Below are 23,615 nucleotides of genomic sequence, written 5' to 3'. Positions count from 1 at the left end.
AATGGAAAGAAAACAACTCCAGCTCTCTTTTTTTTTCACCCCCTCTCCTTTTTCCCATCTTGTGATCTTAACCCAGCTGGTGAGGGAGAAAATTCCCATGTGAGGCATGTGGGTGGAGCCCAATTGTGTAAGCTCCATGCTTGCAAAGTGTTTGGCATGGATCCGCTCGCTTGCTTTGTTTTCCATGGCCGGACACAGAGGGAAGCCACATTCAGCACATTAACAGCCACCACCTGTTGCTCTGTTCTACTTCAGAGGAACCCTGAGGCTGGGGAATCACACTGTGCTCTGGCCCTTGATCTCCAGGGAAGTTTGATATATCAGGGATGTGCATTTGTCCCCACATTTTTCTTGCTTTTCCTGGCTTTTGCAGGACATGATGCAGATGGATTTAGGAGTCCAGATGGAGAAGAGGTCCTTGGAGCAACTTGAGCACTACTTTGATGCAGGTCACTAGGAGGAATTTTCAAGCTCCAGCCGATGTGGCTGTCCTGAAGACAAACTCTTCTTGGTTAATTCACTGCAATCAGAAATTTCTCTGCCACAGACTGCTCCAGAAATCTTAAGAACCTAAAGCCTAAGTACAAGGAATAGCAAGAAAATGCAAGGAGAAAGAACTTACTAACCTTGTCAATGACATTTGTGGGACCATCCACCAGATTTCTCCCCTCCTTGTGCAGTAGAGCTTAAATCAATCTCCATTCCTATGCACTTTCCTGTTCATATGTAAAGCAAAAAAAAAAAAAAAAAAAAATCACTAATGCAGCTAATTCTCAGTTTCTTGAAGCAATTGACACAAGTACATGAATTAACTCATCACTTTATATCACATACTTGAGGCAAATGTGCTATTTGGAGTACCTCTTGGTAAGAATAAGCAATTTAACATCCATTAGTATTTGGAATATTCTGTTTCATTAAAACCACAGTCATCTATCCCTAAATGTAGATGAGAGAAGAACCTCTTGGTTGCACTAGATAAACTTAAAACCTCTTCATATTACTGGGTACTATGAAAAGATTTTAATGTAAATATGAGCGAGGCCTTGGGTTTCCAAAAGATAGTTCTCCTACCTTGCACTGAAGTTTCTCATAGCTTTTGTATGCTTGAAAATTACAATGTGAATTAAGGGGGAGAAAGCAATCGTAGTGTACATATTTTAAGCTTTCAATATAATTCCAGAGTAGTTCTGCAAAGTATTGTTTCTGTCTTCCATTCTGCTACTTGCATATGAAAACCATTCTCCTTTATAATGGCTTCAGTGCCTGAGATTATGGGAGAGCTAGAATTATTTTTTTTAAATAATAATAAATGTCTATCCTCTGTTTTCATTTGAAATTTCCAAATGATTCAGGGCCCCTTTGCCCTGGGCTAGACCTGAAGAATTTACTTCAAATCACTTTAGTTTATGATACTGTGTTCTTTTATTGTAAGTATTATAAATAATATAAAAGCAGTGGCTTCAGATTTTAATTAGACTTACAACACATCTATAGCACACTAAAAAAAATATATATTACAATGATTTGTTCAATTTTTACCATAAAAGAACAAGGAAAGGATCCTAAAAAACTTCTAGAAAAAAGAATGTTCTTTTTCTCCTCGGTTCAGTCATATTCAACCCTCAAGAAGTTCCTCAACTTTTAAAAGCTATTTTTGTCTAAGCAGTAAAGGTAGAAATGTTACAGAAGTCACAGGAATTTCTGGAAAAACTAAATCCTTTCACTGGGCTGCCTAATTTAGTCTTAAGTCTTTTCCAAATGTTGAAATACACTTTCAGGGCCACAGACCTTACAATTCATACAAAGCTGGAATGTCTACAGGTAATGGCTGTCGACTGAATGAGAGATGGGCATTATTTCACTGCTGAAGAATGAACAGTTGGATCCTGGCTAACACAGAGTACAACCTGCCTTCCACTCTTCACCAAGGGGCCAGTCCAACTTTCCCAGAAGGCACTGATTTAGGTGAAAGTGCCGTCCAGCAAAGTAACTGATCAACACCCGAGGTACAAAAGCGTGTCTGTGTTGACAACGTGATGCTGCTGGAAGGAATGGACTAGGTGACTGTTGCCACAGAATGTTCTTCCTTTGGAAGAAAAATCTCTTCCTGCTTTGCAAAATTTACACAATTAATGAGACCTCATATCCTGTTTAAAAGCAACACAACGCTGAAGTCACTGTTACATTGGCTGATAGGCTCATAGAGAGGTATGTCCAAAAGGAGAGGTGTCCTGACTAGGCACATTAAGTGCATAAAATGTATTCCATGACTACTGTATGTCCACCATATGGCTTAGGTCAGAGTTAGATTAACATAGAAGGATCCAAAAAATAGTTTCTATAACCAAACAAAGGCGCTGGATTCTGGTGAATCAGGATTAGTGTTCTGCAGCTGTAGGGAAGATACTTTATAATTAAGCCTGCACCCTCCAGCAGATCTCAGTTGGAGGTACCAGCAGTCTTAGGCAAAAACTGGTTTGAAATCAGCCTAGCTTCCGGCTGAATAGCTCTGCTGGTGAGGAATAAAAGTCTGTATGTTTGTATGTCTCCCACACAGCAAAAGCTCACTTAGAACATCTGAAAAAGTGGACCTAATACATCTTTATTTTCTTGCTTTTCATTTCTCTGCAAGATTTATAATTCTGTAAAAAAAAAAAAAAAAGAGGCCTATTTACAAGAATGGTTGCAAAGTTAACCATTAATTTCCTGCTCAAGTGCATGGACACAGTGCAAAATTATCCTTAAATAACAGAGTAGAAGTCATGTTAAATCTGAAATTCCTATGCTTTTCATTTTTCTGGCTTACCAGGCTGTGTATAGGTGTAATAGCACGGTAGATTCCCATGTCAGAAACAAGACATCCTGGATGGATTGCAAGAACAGAGCTGCAAAGACCATTGGCCTAAAGTTTGAGACAAGTGAAGTACGATCTTCCACCTGACTCATAAGTATTCCACATCAATATCTCTGATAAATGTCTAAAGCGTTTGAACATAGAAATAGTATCAAGGGTACTTCCCTCATGGCTGAGTCAAGCTGTGACAACAGGTCCTGAAAGTGGATATTTTTGTAATACTTTATCTTGTCATCATCCTGATGTCTACTTGTGCAGGGAAGAATAGCAAAGTCCTTTCATGTTGAACGGGTTTAAGAGCAGTTGGTTGTTTATTTCCCTGAAGCTACGTAGTCTCTTGTGTCTCCACATCAGGGTGAGACTCAGGTTTGTGTCAGGCAAATTCCACAGTAACATTATTTTTAAAATCACACCTAATGTTAGTTTGTCCTGGCTGATAGAAACATCCCCCCTTCCGATCTCCACATTCCTATACAATCTGGCCAGTAATAGCTCAAATTTAATAGCACATACAGGTATAAATTTAGTCAACTGTTAGCAAAAACTGACACATTACTGTGTCCTTGAGGTGACCCACTTCCACAAGCCTCCACTCTGGCAAACGTGGGTCAGAAATTTCCATGGGTCTCCACTCTCCCCCCTTGCAAACTGGCCCATAGCTCCAATCCTAAAGTCTGTGCTGCTGTTAAGAAATGTGCTGTAGGGAAAAGCTTCTGGGCTGTTGCAGGCAGCTCCCAGCCAGGAAGGATGGTGAGCAAGGCTGGAGCACTGCTGTCAGTGCCACTTGCCAGAGTAATGCAGGCAGAGGAGCCATTTGTCTGTGCTGTGTGGGACATAACCTCTCACACCACCCAGTTTTGGACTCTTTCTTCACCTCCCACCACATCACCATTTTTTGTACCACACACATTTTTGTGGAAAATTCCAGATAAAAACATCTCTTCTGTTGGATTTTGGCAGTTTCTTGGCCACAACCTGTGGAGTCCATGGGCCTGAAATGAGACTAATGGAACAGCTTGCGATTCCTAGAGCCCTTATTTTAGACTCTCTCCAAACTCAAGTGCACCTTCTTACCTCATTGCTTCACACTTGGTTCAGATTTGAAAGAGATCTTGGCAACTCTGAGAGCCACGAAACATTTTAAAGTGATTAATAAGACTGCACACTTACAGCGAAGGATGACTCCTGCAGGACTCTGCCTACATTTCATGTTAATGTCAGCTAACAATTCATCCGAGTAAAGAAGAAAACTAGTAGATTTTTCCTATGCATCCATAACAAAGTGTAAACAGTAGGAATAACAACAGTGTTTAACACACAATATTTTCAGAACAAAACATTAAAAAAACACTCTCTGAAAGAAAAAAAACATATTAATATTATAAGTCCCTGCCCAGCTCCCAATTCACACTTTTACCTTTCTAAATCCATGCAACATTAAACTCTGTTTTAATTTTCCTGCGATCTCTTCATCTGCCTTGGTGACAGGTACCCTTCCCACTTGCTCTCATACTGGACATCTCAGTGCCACTGACACATGAGACTGTGCTTTTTCAGGCAACCTCCCAGGGCTCTGGGTATCAGGGTATCACAGCCAAATCTCACCGTGTCCTCTGGTTATGTATCCCTGTCACCCTGGAGCTGACTCCGTGCCAGCCTGTGGTCCAGCAGAGTCCCCGGGTGGTGCCGCTGCCCAGGCACAGGAGGGGGATCCTGTTCTCTCACAGATGGCCCGTGTTTGCTGTGTGCAGCCAAGGGACATGTACCACTAAAAGGAAGGATGTTTGGCTGGAGGCTTGCAGGCTGGTGCAACCTAATCAGGCTGGGTACTGCCACACATCTGTACACTGCTCCCAGGGATCACAACACTGGTCCTCAGAAACAGGCCAGCTATCACTGCTGTGACCAGTTACAGCTGTGCTGACACATTGCCTTTTCTACTTTTATGTCGTCAGCATCTTTAATGAGAAAACCCCACTGCTGCTTTCCATGCCACCTGTGTAGTTTATAATTTTTTTCCCTTTTCTAGTGTGAAGGATATATATTTCTTTACTATATTTTTAGATAAATTTTCTCCTTTGCTTGTCTATGTTTTTTTTCAGCACCACAGTGTTGAGAAAGTCTCTAGCCACTTGGTAGTACCAGTGGGAAAGTTGCCCTTGTTTCCTTAGAGCAGAAAGCTGCCTGTGCTTACAGAGGAAAAGACTATATGCTAAGAAATCCACTGTTGCTTTTGTGCACCATATAGAATTTCTCTTTTTTCCCTTGGGAATAGCAGTCAATATTGGCAGTTTCTTGGCCACAAACCTATGCAGTCCATGGATCTGAAATGAGACTAATAGAGCAGCTTGCAATTCCTATAGCTCTTATTTTAGACTCTCTCCAAATTCAAGTGGACCTCCTTCCTTTGTTGCTTCACTCTCAGTTCAGATTTGAAAGAGATCTTGGCAAGAGATCTTGCAGTCCCCTTAGTCAGTGCTAGGAAGTGGAAGTGCTTACTGTGATAGTAGCACTGCCTTACCCAAAAGACAAGAAACTCTGAGCTAGTCAAACTGGTGAGGTTGAAATAGATTTTTAAAAACATCTATATTTGTTTATTTGTGTATACATTTCTCATCCTCTTTTATTTTTCCCCTCTGGTAACCAGATATTCCTGCAAGTCTATTCCTTTGTTGCATTTTTGCTTCACTTCCTGTCAAATTATTTCATTTTATTTAGCTTCACCCGTCAAAATATGTGAGCTAATTCTCTTTGTGATGACCTGCCACTGCTTCTTAGTCTCCAGTGACAGGATGCAGCAATTGCATGCCTGCAAAGCCTGTGCCATGGAAATCACCTGGGCACCTTTACATACACATAAGCAGAGAAGACAGACACAGACTGAAATGCCTTCACCAGCTTAGCTCTGCTCTCAAGTGCTACCAAACAAGAAATGTCCTCTGCTCACAAACATGGCCCTTTCCTACCTTTCATCCCTAGGTTGCCAAATGTTCAGTGTGCAGAGTCTAACATAACAGGCACCACCACCTCTCTGAATTTATCCCTCACCTTAAACTTCCTCCAAGGGAACTTACATAGGGGTTTTTTGGGGGGAGTAACACAACACTCTGGTATAATGTATGTTCTGAAATAATTTTTCATTCTATATCAATTGACTGCATACTACCTGACTAAAGGCAGCTGCAAAGGAAGGAACTCTGTAATACCATGGTATTTATTTTTGTCATTTTTCTGCTGTGATGCTGGTTGTTATAATTTATCTGAATTTTTACCTGTGCAGAGCTACAATAGTTCCAAGCCACCTTGCAGCACAGGAAGTCCTTTTCTGGCTAGTCTGATGGTTGTCCAGCAAGTCATTACTTGCACTGGGAGTGGTGAAATGCAAAGCCAGAGTATCCTGGGTAAACAGATACCTCTTTCATCTCCTCTGCAGAAGTGGGTGAGTGAGAATTGGTGTTACCCAAGACTCTGTTGATGCTGTTCAAAGTGATGAGTTTTACCCTTAATGTTATACTGAGGGAGCCCATGTGGTGGCCAGTGATTGATTACCTTCACAAAGCTCATTTTCGCTCAGCAGTGGTGAGTTTCAGAAGGGTGATAATAACAGATATCATTGCCTAAGTTCTCTCTCACATGTTTTCCACTGTCCCATGGAAATCAAAAAGTGCTTAATTCCTCTAACGGCTTTTGTGGTACTCTGGAAATACTGTCATTAAGTGGCAGGTACTGCATATTTACCTGTAGGAGCCAAAGTCAGTAATGGGTCCTCTTCAACAATGAAAATGGAGGACAAAACATCAGAAAAGAACTGGAAGAATGTTTGTAAGGAAATAAGAGTAGTAACAGAAACAAAGCTCTCAGCAGGGATTCAGGACCTCCACAGGACCAGGAATGAACAGGAAGGCTATGTCTACCTGTGAGCTCTTGTGCTTGAAGAAACAGAATCGGAGCTGGAGGCTTTGGAAGGATGTTTGTCTGACCTTGGAGGTGCAGAATACACAACCTGAAAAAGGAAAAAGAAGATGCCTCATGTTACCTGTTAAAACAAGGAAGTACTTCTCTTTGGGAGATTTTAGCTGAGATGCGTCCAAGCATGAACTCTTTCTTAAAATGGACAGAACATACCGATTACCAGAGACCCAAAAGGGGTGAAGGGAATACCCTGCTGGTGGCAGTTTGTCAGGAGTGCACCATCCTCTATGGCAAAAGGCCCAGCAGAGGAGCAGCCTGTGATGGCTGAGGCAGGTGCATCCCCCTGTCTAAGGGGGTCGAATTAGCAACCTGCTCCTCCTCACGAGCGGTACCAACTGCAGAGGCAGCAGTGCTGGGTGGGGGCACTGTTATCTCTCATCCTCTCCCGCTTCCATGCAAGGAGCGGCAGCTGCTCAACCCCCTGCCCCTGACACATGCCTGAGCAGCACCTCACAGGGTGCACAGTGTCAGTAGGAAATGGAAGTAATGAGGCTCAATTAAGCAGCTCCCCATACAGTCGTGGATGAACTTGTCCCAGCAAGGGTACCCAGACCCAGTGGCTCTGCAGGGTGGTTTTGTGATGTGCAGCTGGTTCAAAGCCATTTGCAGAACACTGAATATTCCTCCTCCCTGTGGGACATTCTTGCCCTTTTGAGTACCACACACATAGGGTGTAGCCAAGGGGGGGGGGCACAAACCAGAAGATTTTAATGCCATCCTTTTTATATAGGCCTGTTTTTATACAGGCCTGTTTACCAATAAGGATAGACAAAGGGAGAAAAGGTCTCCACCTTCATAAAAATCATGAAGGCTTTGGCTGACATAACACTGGTTTGTTTCTGCAGCAAAATTTGGGCATCATTTAGCCTTGTTCTCATTACTGTTTATGTTGAACGATACTTACCTTCACTTAGAGAGCCAGAACAACATTTTGTGTCTTTTCTTCTTTCCAAGTGAGTCTTCAGTGTGGGATTTAGAAGGTAGCCAGAAATTTTGCAGCCTTTTCCCAGAGGTATGTTTGTGCAGCAATATACAGATCTGAAAAGATAAACCATTTATTCCCGTTAAGAGTGCTTAGGGAGAAAAAAACCAGTCTTGTTAAATTTAGTGTAATTACACTTTGTACGCTTTTTTCCACCAAGCCTTTTTTCTTCAGCTGATTTCCTATGGACTGTGCTCCTAAACTTCCAACCATGATGGAAATGGGACATCAGCCTCTGATGTCTCTGAGGTTAGGCCACAGAAACTGTACTTACTTCCTTCAGGGAAGCAATGCTGGTCATGATAGATTTCACACTTTTTGCAACATGTGAGTCACCGAGTTAGCTTTTGCTATAAAGTTTGCAGAACTGTACATACGTAAGCTTGTACATGTACTCAGTGATGAGAGGAGCAACAGTGTTCAGTGCAAAACACCATTCAGCTGGACAACTGCATGATAAAATGACCTGAGGGAAGGACTTTTGGCATGGGTTTGGGCAGGAGGTGGCCCCCTAACAAGGTGGCATTCAAAGGAAGAGATGAGAAGTCTAATTAATTCAAGGGTCCAGGTATTTTGGGAAAGGTTTTTACTGACTGACAGTAAGACGATGTTTGCATAATTGCCCAAACATGTAGCCTTGGAATAATAATAATATTGCTGTTCTCTGAGATACACTTCATTTTCAAAAGTGACCTGATATCAGCAGAAGCAAAAAGACTCAATTTCACAGTTACATAGAAACAAAAATAATTACAGAACACATGCAGAAATTAAAATCTATTTCTGGCAGTTTGTGTTAAGAAACTAAACATCCCCTAAAGCTAGACAACTTCAACCATTTCAGTTTGGTTTTGTTACAATTGGTTATCCTCTCTGTATCATTATTTAGGCCTGAGATCTTTTCTTCATCTGCCCTAATCCCATTCTTTTGCTGTCTTCCACCATGCTAGAGATATTCTAGGTTCTAGACAATGTGTATATTCAATAAATGTAATTAAAATGTAACTACAACTATCTTTTTCATTTTCCTTATCACAAAAAAAAATTACATATTGAATCCTAACAAACTTTATGGGTGTGTTTCTCATTTTGAGTCTTATGCAGTATCCACTGAAGACAAATGGGATAATTTCCCATGAGTCCAACAAACACTGATACAAATAATACAGCAACATAAAAAAAGCCCTTGTGAAAATTATAGAAATGCAAGAATCTCCTTGGCTGAGGATATGCAAGACTGAATCACTTAAAAACCCACTTGTCAGCTTTCAACCTTCCTGATAACACCACCCAAGGAAAAAGAAGCTTCTTTTCTTCTTTCTAACTGTATTTTGAAGTGCCCAGAAAATCATAACTACAACTCATCTTTCCATACACTTGTTCCCTCCAAGAAGAGCAACATCGCAAAAGACCAGACAAGCTGTTAGCTTGGCCATTCAGCTATCAGCTGTTGGGCCATTTTGGGGGGATCACCTTCAGAGGCTTCTGAGATTTTTTTGTTCACCCTATTTGGCAAAGGTTCATCAGTAAAGTGTTTCTGAAAGAAAAACAGAGCATTTTCTCTGGTTCTATAAGTGGGAAAGCAAACCTGGGTACGAGTGTGCTGTGTCTGTCCTCTTTCCTTTAGAGAGTAGTTAGAGCACCAGGGCAGCACTACCAAGTCCTAACAGACTTGTAGAATGGCACCAAGCTGTCCATCAGCCAGTGGAGAAGGATCTAACAGTGAGTTAGAACCAAAGGGAGTGAGACAGAGGACATTTACCTCGAGTACTGAACAATCAGGGAAGATAAGTACTGTAATCTGTAGCTCTGCACAGTGACCTTCTTGGCTACATTCAGTTCTCACTGACACTGATGTGGCCTCAGCTAATGGGCTTCCACCACTGTGACCAAGGGTGAAATGTGCACCTCCTGTGTTCCTATTCTGTGCCTATAAAGAACTACAGGCTGTCTTCTGTGTCATGGCTGAGGGCCAGTCTGCAGGTTCCACTTATGCCATCAACACCATAAAGGAGGAAAACATAGTAGGTCTGATCTAGTGTTTAGTATGAGGTACACTGTCAGTCAGCTGCTTGACTTGGTTCCATTCCCAATCATCTAGTAGGAAATGAGGAATGAAAAGAAAGTACTTGGCAATGAATCTAGCATTTTTTCTCTCCTCTGCATTTCTCACCCACCTTCATTTCACAGCTTTGTTGCAAAAGGCCGAGGAGGATAAAGAAATGGTACAAGCCTAAAAAGCCATTTTTGATAATGAGTTTTAGGACCCAATCCATGCTTTTGCAGGTGGCATGTTTTTATCACTTACTCCATAACCTAGAAGCATCCTACAGTTTCTGTCCTGACAGGTTGGATATTTAAATGAACAACCATTTGTACTTTCAAGAATTCAAATCTGCAATTTCAGACTGGAATTATGCCAATCACAAAGGCCATCTGGCTAAATTTGTTGTTAGGAAGTCATAAATAAGGATGACATGGGGTCACTTAATGGAAAGGCACTGACATTTTCTCCATGGTTGATTACTATCCTCTGGTCCAAATTGAAGTGAGCTTACAGTCTCAGCTTAGTTTTCAGCGGAGAAACTGTCTCTGTCACAGCTTCTCCCCCCTACTGTAAAGAATCCATGTGCTGCAGAAAGCACAGTTCCACGTGCCCGTACCCCAGCAGCTCATGGACTTCACCGGCACATTTCCCATGACTGGAAAGGCACCACCAAAATTAATTCTGTGCAAGTGCAATGGTCAAGGAGAGAGCACATACAGAGCCTTGCCCTTTCACTTACAGAATCATAAGATTCAATAGTAAGTTAAAGAAATAGAACTCTCATCCTAAAAGCAAGAGTAGGTCTCAGGGATGTAACACACTAGAACTCTGCAACACTACCCTGCTCATACACATGTGCACACTAAGTCTTTATTTTCAATTGCCTCTTGCCATATAGAGTAGTTTTGCTTTAGAAAAAGGCTCAGAAGTTATATGAGCAGCTCAGTCATTTATTTCTCCTAGGAAATGTGTTCTCTTTTGGTCTCCTTGGAGGGACGTGTCTTTATAGACAGCTTCAGCACTACCAGGGGAGGGGGAAAACAGTTATTTCCAGATTCATGATCACGGTTTTAAGAATCATCTTGGCTGGGCACTAGCATTAGTCTCTCTGTGTATGTGTCTGAGGGAGGACAGGGTCTCAAAATAAGTAAAAGGCAAATTCAAAGAAGGGAATAATCTCTTCTGTGTCCTTGGGGAGTAGGACGAGAAATGGGCTTACCTGCAGCTAGAGGTGATAAGACATAGCAAAGTTAGAGTAGCCCTGTTGGTGGAGGTTCTTGACGGGGACTGTTCCTGGAGAGATGCAGATATTGTTAAGGATGGATAACCATGGGAAATAAATAACCTCTTCACAGACATTCCACCAGTTTGCTGGTTTCTGAGATCTTCTAGTCTGCACCAGTGAGAGCAGTGACACAATATCTCAGTTCTTCCTACATGGTATCACTTGAGAGTTCACCAAAAGCAGCAAGGAAAACAGACAGGGAAAACATAGCCTCAAAGCATGAAACATGTAAAATAAGGATATATTGCTGGCATGTGAGCCATCCTTCAGCCTCCAGGTGAAATCCTGGGGCTTGGCAGGCATGCAGACAGCCTGGGTGTGCAGGTGTGTGTGTCTGCCTGGCACCGGAACAGCCTGCGGGTCATCCAGGTAATTCAGTGGTCTCATAACCTTTATGAGCAATTATTCAGCAACACCCAATAATTGAAAACAAATATGCTGCAGGTAACATGGAGAACAGCTGACAGAGTCCAGGTGTAAAGACACCACATAAAAAAATTAACGCAACAGGCTGCCATTAAAAAATGAGACAGACTCCACATCAACTGATGGCTGCCAGAGTTGTGTTCGTACGCCTGGAACTTTTCTTTTTAGTGCCCTTTTAAAGCAGCTGAAAATATCCACTAACCCTGAGAACAAACATATCATTTTAAAGCAGAATAGGCCTGTAAGACTTTTTAACACTTGTTCGTTGATTATATTAATGCCAGAATATATTAAAGAAGTGCAATATAAATTTGATTTTAATTGTTTTGTACACACGCCAGTGAAAAGGAACTGATTGGATACAGTTCACAGGCAGTATGTTAATACGTTATTTTCATATGATGATAGCTTTGCATAATCTTTCTTTTTCCAAGATTTAGAAGAACCTGTTGTTAACCAAAGCACAGGAGAGAGGAAGAATACAATTTACATAAAATCGGCTACCCTACACATTAATTAGTAATGTGGCTGAGCGGAAGGTGTGTTCACTTAGTAGAAAGTACACTTTATAATTTATACACCAGCTGTTTCAGTGCTTTCTAGTCCATTTTCCTCCCTGCCTGCCTCTAATGAAATCGTGTTACTGGAGAATTGACTGGGGTGAATTGAGATTTTAATCCCATTGACGCTTCTCTATGGAAAGGCACACTGGTGGGAACTTTTAATGGAAGGTCTGTAATCAGAAGACACTTGTATTCAGTCCCCCACTATAATGACTCTCATCAAATGTTAAAGCCCAGGCAGTGTGCAGAAGGCTAGAATTTCAAGGTTTTTGACCAACCCCATTTGAGGCATTCCTCTGGGAGTGTGTGATTACTCAAGTTTAGCAGTTTATTGCCTCATCTTTCAATATCCAGTGAAGCACAAAATTCTCATCTAGGTTGCTCTTTTTACTTAAAGAACAGGCCAAAATAGACTGCAGAGCTACTAGCACTGTCATTGAGGTTAATTCTTGCTTCTCAGTTAACAGGAGATCAATGGAAAAGCTTTAAAATATTAGAACACAAATGCTGCTCAGTCTCTAAAAATGCTCAGCAGCCTTTGTAGAAATTCTGGTTCGCATCACACTTTTCCAACACACACGCTCACATTTATTTATTACCAATTGCTTTTTTAAGGCTAAGAGTAACATTAATTGAGAGGTGGTGCTGTTCTGCAAAGAAGGATGTAAACATGTATTAAAATCCAGCAGAGCGAACAGTTTTCCTATTCCCCAAACTTTGCAGTCAAGAAAAGTACAGTCATTAAAAGAGAGGTGGTCAAAAAGCAAGCTGAATTGGGAGTTAATGGGACTCATTATGTTGGCTGCATGTTAGTAATGTCTCCTTCTCTACCAGAAAAACAAGCAGAAATAGACACAGAAAAGCAAAACCCACTTAAACAAATGCCTGTTAAAATCCCTGTGAGGAGAATGCATTTGCTCTGAACAGACACAAACACATCAATTAATACAGTGGAAGCCACTTATACAGATACACGTTAAGAAATAAACTGGAAAAATGAAGGAACTTCTGACAAAAGATGTCAAAAGCTGTTGAAAGGAATAAATCTATTTAAAAGACAACATATTTTTCAAATACAGTAAGTCAAAATAGAAGGAATAATAGGAAGAATGCTTCTGAAGAATTAGTGTTAAATAAAAAAAAAAAGTCTTTCCCTTCCTTCTTCTTTTTCCTTCTCCCCAAAAAAAGGAATCAAGATGAGGGTTTCTTTAATAAGCATTTCTCTGGCAACTTAATGAATACGTTTGAATGACTTTCCTTATTCCTTGTTCCTTTCTTATTGAATTGGTCAGACAAAGGTCTAATTTGGGACTTCTTTTACTTAAAGGAGCTCTTTCTTTCTGATACTTCTTTCGGGCCAGCATGGGTTCAGGATTTTCCGCTCCTTATGCATTTCACTCCCTCTGGTCTCTTTCTTATTTTAGTTATTTCAAAAAATGTAAGGATCCACTTGTTATTAGAAGTTCCTTTTTTTTATGGCTTCCAATCTGAATAGGTACCTACATTCTCACATTCCCTGCAGAATTCATGGCATTTATTGTATATGTACTATAATTCATAGAGGAAGGATTACAATATGGCTTTTCATTAGACTATGTTTCTGAGCAATTTGTCAGGGCTTGTTTAGTGCTTATTTAATTTCGGGGCTTAAATGAATCTGTATGTGTATAGATTTTTCTGTGTGCCTCAGTGCCTTTCAGAAGGTCTTTCTTTAGACTTCCCACTCAAATTTGGTGGATTATTTAAGAGTTCTGAGTGTCCAAATTTGATGGGAACATCCCAGCTTCAGATTTCTTTAGAGTTTCCTTAACAAGTAATGAATGCCTTTTTGTTATATCAGCCCTAATTTTTTCAGGCTCTCTCCTACTTCCTGTTGCCAGCCTCCTGTCCACTTCTTTGACAGTTTTCTCACTCTCCAACCTGCCAAGCCAACCTCTGTTCTCCAGAAGCTTTATGCTGGTGTCTCTCAGAAGAACTGATCTGTACATCAGTGATCTGCATGCTTCACAGGCATTCATTAATTTATTTCCTTAGCACCTATATTAGGCATGTAATATTACATCAGCCTGGCAGAGACCGAGCTGAAACAAAGACAAGCAACTGACTCACCCAAGGGCACTCAGAAAATCAGCTCTACGGCCAGAAATCTCATCCAAGCTCCCATTTCTTAAACACAGATATTACTGAATAAGTTTCATGTGGTCCTAATCCACCAAAAAGAGCAAGATAAAAATTCAGACATTCTGAAGTTGTGCCTAACCATACAATACTAATGTTTTACTATGTGAGGTATCCTTTCTGGCTCTTCGGACGAAAGCATCTTACCAACTTAAAACTAATAAATAAGGCCATTAAAAGCTGATTAAATTTGAAGAAACGTGAGAGGTTCTTTCTGTAAGGGGCAAAGAGGCTCCTGAGCACAGAGTAGCACTCCACATTTACCTTTCTTATTGAAGCTGACCTAGTTCTGAACACTCGATTTTGAAAAGGACACACCAAAGTAAATGTGGAGACTGTTGTGAGATAAGAGCTGGTCAGAGGGGAAATAAGATGCATCAACACAATAAAATAATTGGCCAGGCAGTAGCACTGCTGGAAAGGACTGAAAGGAGCCCTGGACCATGAATGGCTCAAGGCTTCAGCAATACTGTTACCAAAGCTAAAGACTGAGAAGTTTGCCATGTGTAAATAGAGTAGTCATGTAAGAATGGAAGGAGAGAAGGAAAATATGTTCCAATAAAACCCACAGGGATAGAAGACATATCTAATCTTTCAGGCCTCCCCAGCACCATCATCTGGGATGCTTATAGCGCCTTTTTGCCCTTAGGTATGTGTTGGTTAGGGGCAACCTGTATCATTAGACTAGAACTACAGAAAGAGTAAAGAACTGCATTTTCTGACTAGAATAAAATTATAGGCATCTTCCAATTCCACTATTTCTGTAGTGCCTTCTAAATGAGTCAGTCATAGGTTAATCTAACCACGTACTTATTATAAAAGATCAAAAGCTACAGATCCAAATATTTAGTTTTGAAAATAAGACAACTTCAAATTTTTGTTTCAATCTGTTTAGGTTTCTTCAATCTGTTTGCTTCAGGTGGTTACTTTTTGCAAATATGAAGTGTGGTAAATTGCCCATGGAATAAAGACAGCAAAACTCCAAACATGGTCAAGACAGGAGATATAAAGAAGTACTCACATGACAGAAATGTGTCAGTCTTAAGTTGGTTCTTCCGACTGTTACTAAGGCATGACTGCCTATGTGCTATTTGAGCTGCAAAATAGGGCAAAGAGTCATAGGAATAACAGGACCTTCTGCTTCTAACAAAAATATTGCTGTTTATAGCAGGGAAGCCCTCCAGAATACATTTGCGCAGCACTTAGCACAATGAGCCCTGGTCTTCAGTGATACAACAGTAATAACTGTCAATAACACTGTTTAAGGACATTTTCTCTTTTCAACAACATAAGGGTGCCTTTCTAATCCACAAAGGCTATAAACTTGAACTATTGCACTATTTCTAAGGGCAGAAGTGAGACCAGAGATCAGGCAGATGAAGCGTGTCTTTTGTGATTTATCTGCTCAGTGCCACCACCACCTTTTTTCTGCAGTGAAATCATAAGGAGGGGATGATCAGTGCTTAACTCAAATGTAAATAAGTATAACATCTTCTGAGGCCAAAGCAATAATCCCATTCAGACAGACATAAAAACTGATATGACTGGGAAGTATAAGCCATCTACACTTCCTGTACAAGGCAGCTATAAGATAAGTTAAAAGAAAAGTACAGCCCTTGTTCTGTGAAAAATCAACATGAGATAGACTAGGCAAAACCACAGACATCTACGGTAGGAGACAATCCGACAAGTCCCAGGGGGTAGAGCAGCCAGCCTGATATGGCACAAGCCTTTCCCCTCCCCAGACCAGAGCTATAGAATCCATAGCATTCATTAATTTCTTGGCCTCTGTTAATCTCTAGTAGCTTAACACACCGTATGTTTTTTCCCCTGGACAGATTGCCTTCCATAACATAGTCCTAAGGAAAGGAAGAAAAAAAAATCCAAACCTAGTACTGCCATTCAGAGAGAAAAGACAAGTCAACAGTCACAGAAAAAAGAAATGTCATTGAAATTTTGTTGTGTTGAATCACTTAAATGAGATCATAAGCTACTAAAATATATTGATTTTTTGCATTTCCTGGAAGGATGCCATTTGAAAGAGACAAGGTGCTTTCTATTTGCTTTTAGGCATTATTTAACACCAAGTTTTACTCTCCTATGTGAAGATTCAGTTGTGTGCCAGTAACTTGATGGGCATACTTTTCTCATATCCACAGGGTCATACAGCTCAGAGCTCTATAATATGCAGCAAGTTCTTTTATAAATTCCTGTGACCTACAAAAAACACTTTTGTATCTGAGTATCTTCCATAGATTGATCTAGTTTCCCTTAATATTTTATGACCATGCATGTTTAACAGGGAAGATGCTTATAGTGACAGTATTTCATATTCTTTAATTACCTGGTAAATATTCAACATGCAACTCCATGGTTTCTTACAGGAAACAGTAGTAGCTGTGGTAGTCACACAAGTGAATGAAGCAAGGAATAGGTCAATCATTCCCTGCACAGAACAGAAGACATAGAAAGAAACAGGTTCCTTTGAACTTTCAATAATAAAGATGCACATGCAAGTCCAATACGTAACAGATCAAGGTTCTACTGTTCAGGGTGTATCAGACTTTTTGCCAGGAGTCTCAGTACTAAAAACATCCCTTTTCTGCAACGGTGTTAGTCCAGACCTTCATGACTTGATTTGCTTTCAGCAAAGGGTAGTCCTTCACCTGAGCAACACAGCCAAAAGAGGATGAAATGCACGTGGTGTTGTTTTCCACAACAATCACTGACACGGTGACTGAATTTTCAAAGAGGATGGAAAAACAACACTGTAGAATCTAGCAAGATGGGAAAAGGAATATGAATTGGCAAAGACCTAATGAATAGCTCGTCTGCACAGAGGGACTAAGTGCAAGAAATATCTGATGGCTGATGTTTTGGACCAAATGATTGGCAATCAAGAATTAGCAGTATTACGTGCTCTGGAGATTTTTACAGCACTCAGCTGATAGAATAGGATAGATAACTTGCAGAAAGGTGTATTTGTCCCACCAATACTCAGTACTTCAAAATACATTCAATTGCTGATTTGGGGAGAACAACAACAGAAATAGTCTGCCTGTTTTGAGAACTTCAGCCAAGCTGTAAGCAGAACTCACCGCCTCAAAGGTAAATGCAATCTAAGTAATAGAAAATTGAAAAAAATTGAAAATACACATAATCTGTTAGCCCAAAGGTGTAATATACCCTTTGCTAAATGAAAATGGAGGGAAGGAGGGTTGTGCAGAATAGGCCAAATTATCACCTAGTATAAAGAGACCCCAATGTTTTTGAGGTACCTGTCCTCAACTGATCTCAGTGCCATCTGGGGAATAATCCAATTGCCAGAAGAGTCTTTTGGGTTTCAGATCCACAGCCCGGTGTTTGCTACACAAGACCCCCGTACAGGATGGCAGTGGCAATGACTGGTACAAAATCTTTGCCTGAGTCTCTGTAAATGCTCTCTGTGCCTCTTACATCTACCCAATGGCTGTGTCCAGAGAGTCTGCCTGAGCTGACAGACAAGAAGCACCAGCCTTATGTTTTCTGAGCACAAGCTATTGTTTGTGCTCAGAGAGTTTCTGCTGAGCTCAGCCTTCTTGCGGCCTCTTCCAGAAGGGGATCTGCTAATGAAGCCAGATCCTGCCAGAGGGACTAGGTGCAGACCATTCTCCTAAGGGGAGAAGAAGTCCAAGGTGCCACAGCACGAATGACTCCCAGCAAACACCCAAGTGCCACTGAACTCGTGTGCTACATGCAGCCCAAAGCGTGTGCTTGCAAACAGGGCCATGACCGCAGCTCAGGAACCAAGCTACTGTTACATGTTTACACTGAATAGAAAGTGGATCCACGAAGCAGCACATATGTTTGTCTGATAGTCGTTAAACAGGGATTTGACTGCAGATCTTCTGGGAAAAATCTAGCAGGAAAGAGCCGAGTATCTGCCTCAGTCTTGGCATGCAATAGTGCAGCTCCACTACCGTTAGGGAATTGGCATATGTCTGGAATTAGGCACACTGGCAATCAAGCCACTTCTTTACAAATAACTAAAAAAAAGTGAACAAACTGTTTGTTATCAAATTGATTCAGGCATCTGGGACACAGTGGGTGAATACTATTGATTATTTTCATTCAGGTTTTAAAGTGAATTTACTCTGGCTGACTGCTCTCCTTTCATATTTACTTGCCATGAACATTCGAGTGATCAAGTTTTACTTACACAGATGTGACCTTGACCAAGTCCTTTTACCCCTTTGTGCTTCCATTTCCTCCTTTTCTCTTACCTGTCTCAGTTGTAAACTCAAACAGATTGCATCTATCAAGGTCTATATTACGGTCTATACCTTAATTAAGTACACTTGGCCCTGTCTTGTCTGGGATCACTCTGCACAACTCTAATACAAATCAGAATAACAATAAATTGTGCAAAATGCATTTCCAACTCTCATATATGGATGGTGTTAGCAGAAAAGGAATTTGAAATTCAGGGGTGAAATCTGAGCCAGATGCACTTGCTTCCTTGTTCATCCAAACACATAACCCATCTGCCCAAGTTGTGGTGAGGCCACACTGCTCGGTGTGGGCTAGTTGCATCAAATTGCTTCCCAGGGGGATCAAGAAAAGCAGTAGAAAAAAATTCACAAAAGGTTGTTGAGCAAAATGGCAGCACAGAACAACATTATGATCTGCTCATAGAAATTTCAAGAGCAGAAAAAACCAACTACTTTTGTCTGATATATTACTTGCAAATTACATGTTCTGTTGCACCTCAGTGCTTTTTTAAGCTGCTTAAATTGCCTGGTAAGCAGATAGTTTATGAATAGAAGCAAAAATTATAATAAAAACCTTTTTTTTTTTTTCATTTCTCTAGGATCAGACAGATATGTGGCCTCTAGGTTCCTTGCAAAGAGAATTGGGTGAGCATGTATGACTTTTACCTCCTTTCCTCTTTGGCCCCACATTTTTCCACACATTTGAAGGAATTAAACAGCTTTGAGACCTCTTCCTCACCCAGTTTTGCTGAGGTTCTACAACGGGTTCAAGAACAAGTAGAGAAAAATCCACAGAGGACAAAAACTGTAGAATCCATATTTCTATAGGAACTCTTCTGTAGTGGCCTTACAGAAGCTATTCTGCCCAGGGCTCATGGGCAGCACCAGCACCAAGCACAGTTCTGCTCCCAGACGTGTGGGATGTCAAGCCCAGAGAAAGTTTTGTACAGCAAAGCTGCAATCTGCAACATCCCTCTTTACTACAGGACAATTAAGAGGGAGTGGAGATGCAGAGAAAAAGAGTAACTTATGCCTCTTACAGAACAATGGAAAAAATGTGCTTTTGGGTAACCCAAAGGGTAAAAGCCCTTCTGAGCAGCAGTTGCTCAGCAGAGAAGTCCCTGAGCACCCATTCCTCACATCTTATCACATCAGACAGCCAGCCATTTCAGCCTTCTAGACCACAAATCTCAGTGTCAGAGGTAGCACACAATCCTGAAGGTTAGTTGATCCTGTATTATTTAACCCCTTTACTAATGAGGGCCAGATTCTCAGCTGCTGTAAATTGAGACATTTTCACTGAACTCACCCAAGGTAGGTAAACCTAAACCAGCTGAGGATCTGGTTTAACTAATACAACCTCTGAGTGCATTTACTCAATAATGACAAGAGAGAAGAACATACTTGGTTCTTGGGGGATATTCGGTTTGTATTTCTGAGATTTGTGTTGGCTTTTCCTGGAGTTTTATTTTAGGAAGGAGGAGTGAGGTGAGAGGAATTGTGTTTGGCCTGCTTGGGAGTTGCAGAGCTGAAGCTGGGAAGCAATGCAAAAGAGCACTTTAATAAGTAGGGAGTGCCAAATGAAACACTGTTTTTTCTTCTGTGGATGAAGAAAGCTAAATACAATATTCATATTACCTCAGTTTCTTCCATTGCTCCAGACAAAACCATTGCCAAGACAAAATAACCCCCTCTGCTATTGCATAAACTCTTCATGTGCAATTATTTGTACTAGCCAAACAGAAAGAAATTAATCCCATTTTGAGCCCTGACTGTGTGGCCAAAGATTTCATTATATTGTTACCATTTGGGACAAATATGCAGGAAGAAAAGAAAACTCTGCCAGGATTTTAAACTGAAATGTACATTTAAAACTTAGCTCATGGTTTCCTAGTGCCATTGTGAGGTTTTTTTTCTGATGTTTCACCCCGGAGGAATCATGTTGTGAGTTCAGCAGGCAAGATGTTGCCATGACATATACCTCATCAGATCAAAGGCACTGCATGGAGTGCCAGGGATGGATATGATTCTTTGGACTAATTTTATTATTGTAACTCCACTGACTTCAGGGCGTTACACCAATGATGAATTTGGCTCATCATACAGCAAATGAAGCTTAACATCTTTTGTTCCAAGTCTTCTTTTCTATCCACCTCCTCTGCTACCACCTGCTATTACTCTTTGAGCGTGTTTACACCACATATTGCAAACAGTCATGAGCAAGCTCTGCCCACACTCCAATCTGACAGAAGCCATGTGATTGGATTGGCACCAAGCCTGAGCTAATAATCCCTCATGAGAAGGATTTTTTTCAGTGAGTAGCATGGGCACGATGAGTGTACATCTATCTATACAGTATCAACATGCCCAAAGAGTAATCTATGCTGCAAATCTCTTTACAGGTCTGGAATCTTCTCCTTCCATCTTTCTTTCCACACACAGACTTTTTCCCATGCCCTATAAAGAGATCTTGTACCTGCACTCATAATCCCCACAGTCAGCAAATGCCTCTGAGTGGTACAGAGAATTACTGTTTTCACTTGTTGGTAGAGTGCTTCAGTACTGCTCAGTCCTGGATGCTGAGCTTTCTTCTCTACCAGTTTAAGCACGTTTTTCACCCAAAGAGTTGATAAAATGATCCCATATTTGAAATTGTGCCACATCTTCCTCCCTTTCTTTCTACTTTACTTTGTCTTCTGCACCAACATCACTATAGCTTGTTGATGGTGCCATTCCTGCATATGGCTCATCACCCTCTTTGTGGTAATACCTATTATGTTTCCTGGGTTCTTATTTGGCAGCTTTATCTGTTGTCTTTGAAGGTGCGGCAGAGCATTCTTGGGGTCTCACTGCTTCCCCATATCCCCAGCCTGCACTATGGTAAAGACAAATGCATAAATACTGGGCCTCCATGTTGGGAAGGGAACCGTGAGATCCAAGGCCTTGTGGTGTCTGTGAGGAAGTATCACCTAATTTACATCTCTCAAAATTTATTTTCTCTGATGTAGGGAGAAGCTGGATATTTTCAAACAATTTAAAGCTACCTAAATTCAGTGGGTTTTGCTTTACTTTTGTTACCAGTTTAAACAAATGAGAACACACCAAGATAATCCAAGTAATTATCCCACTCCTTGATGGTTTTCTACACAATCTTCAGTCACACACTCCTGTACTCAGACACTTTGGGTTGCTCAGCAGGTACACAGAAGCAGAATCACAGCACGCTCATGGCTTCAGTACACTCATAAACACATTCCTATTTCTCTGCATGTGCATAATGAGGAAGGAGGCCTGTTGCTCAGTAATATGAAATTTCCTCCTCCATGCCAAATACAGGGTAGAATCAGGAGTAGTTCCAGGGCAAGAGGTACTAATTTTAACAACAATTATTTGCATACCCATGCAGTATTTTTGCATTACTGGAAGCCAAAAGAGAAGCCATCACTGGTTTTCCATGAGCTTTACTAATAGCTTTGCAAAAATGTAGCCCATAAATAAAAGATCCCAAATTAAACAGAAGCAGCAAAGGAACTCTCAGAAAAGAAGAGACAAGTAAAGCATGTGGAAGTACATCAAGAAGATAGAAATAAGATAAACATTTTATCTTCCTCAAAACCAGCAATGAAAATACTTTGAAAATGGCCACATTTACTATACTTGTCAACATCATCAATACTAAAAGGTTTTAAGTTCAGAAGATGCAGTATCACTTCATCTTTCTTCAAATATGAGACTACTAATGAAAGACCTTGTAAAAGTTATGTGGAGTTTGTATTGGCAAAGGATTACGAGATACCTTTCAAAAGCTTAGGAGGAGCTCATGAATTGTCCATTGATACAGGCAAAGGAAGCCAGGGAATCCAAATATTGCTCCACATTCTACAACCTTTTTCTTTTTCCATGGGCTGCTGTGTCAAGTGAACAACTCTACTTCACAGCGATAAAGGAAAATGATTTAATAGCCACTTGATCTGTGTTGTCTCCATTCAAAAAGAATCTAACCTGATTTATAGATCCTCAAATGGCTGAAACACTACTTTGCTTAATGTCATTAAAAACCTGGTATCGGCACCCAGCCCTAATAAAAGTATCAGGAACGTGGTAGTAACCTACCCATAGAAGGCAAATGAAGCTGTCATTTTTCAATATAATTAAACCTGGTTTCAAAAATCCAAAGGTCTGTAATATGAATTACACTAATTACTTCTTGTGGTTTAAACATTGATTTCAATGTTAAATTTAATGGACTTAATGGATGTTGCTTTTCCCATCAGACTGGTGGCTTGTGTTTGTCTTGTTTCTTGACCAGTTATAGATTTCTGTTGACCCTTTAAACATATTACAATCGGCAGCCTGCTCGTTCTTTGTGCATGAGAGTACTACTATTACTTTCCATAGATAATCCCAGCTTCCATGTAACCTGTCTCTCAGAGTTATTTTTGGCAGCCAAAAGCATACATGCTCCAGGAAATAGAAAAAGAGATCATTGGACTAAATTTTCAGAAATGTGCAAGCAATTAATCTTGCCTGGGCAGTATGTGAAATCCAAACAAACATTAGGAAATAGCAAAACGTGCAAAAATTCACAGTCTAATAGTGCTGCTGTTTGCTGCACACCAATCTCTTTCCTGCATTTCTTCATTGCTGAGCAGAGTCAAAACAGAGAAGCAAGGATGCCGAGCCTAGTTCTGAATTCCAACTGGAGTAAATCAGAAGCTGTTGGAATCCATGGAAAAAAAATTTGGAAACTGGAATCAGGTTCCCTCTTGAACTTTCTGCTTATCCAGAAAACAGCAAAAGGAGTGCTCGGGTTGAACAAATAAGAAATGCATTACAAATAATAAACTGTGGGCTTACTGTTGACTTAATGACAGAACCCCCACAGATTTCAAGGAGAGTCAGATGAGATACACTTCACATGTGATCAATGGAAGAAAAGGACCATCTCTGTACTTGGGCTCACACCCAAGAGACACTCTGAGAGGGTAATGTTTGCTAATGCTTTGATTCTCTTCAGGAGTTGGAATTAATCAGTGTTGTGTCCAGGCTAGATGA

General features: G+C 40.7%; 2 long non-coding RNA genes across 2 annotated transcripts in view; both read right to left on the bottom strand.

Moving 5' to 3' along the window:
* The window catches only part of LOC135415545 (uncharacterized), a 12,105-nt gene extending 4,202 nt beyond the window's left edge, over positions 1-7,903 (bottom strand). The window contains exons 1-4 of the long non-coding RNA XR_010431176.1: positions 7,734-7,903; positions 6,772-6,860; positions 627-716; positions 1-520 (exon numbers count right to left, since the gene is read on the bottom strand). The exon at positions 1-520 is cut by the window's left edge and continues 2,659 nt beyond it. This is a non-coding gene — a long non-coding RNA (uncharacterized LOC135415545). The remainder of the gene's footprint in view (positions 521-626; positions 717-6,771; positions 6,861-7,733) is intronic.
* A 3,019-nt stretch (positions 7,904-10,922) lies between these two features.
* LOC135416777 (uncharacterized) overlaps positions 10,923-23,615 on the bottom strand; it is a 28,592-nt gene continuing 15,899 nt past the window's right edge. The window contains exons 4-6 of the long non-coding RNA XR_010431715.1: positions 16,655-16,756; positions 15,332-15,406; positions 10,923-11,151 (exon numbers count right to left, since the gene is read on the bottom strand). This is a non-coding gene — a long non-coding RNA (uncharacterized LOC135416777). The remainder of the gene's footprint in view (positions 11,152-15,331; positions 15,407-16,654; positions 16,757-23,615) is intronic.

This window comes from Pseudopipra pipra, chromosome 6 (assembly GCF_036250125.1).
Source record: "Pseudopipra pipra isolate bDixPip1 chromosome 6, bDixPip1.hap1, whole genome shotgun sequence".
NCBI lineage: Eukaryota > Metazoa > Chordata > Aves > Passeriformes > Pipridae > Pseudopipra > Pseudopipra pipra.
Note: the sequence above shows the minus strand (reverse complement) of the source record. Positions and strands in the feature narration are given on the sequence as shown.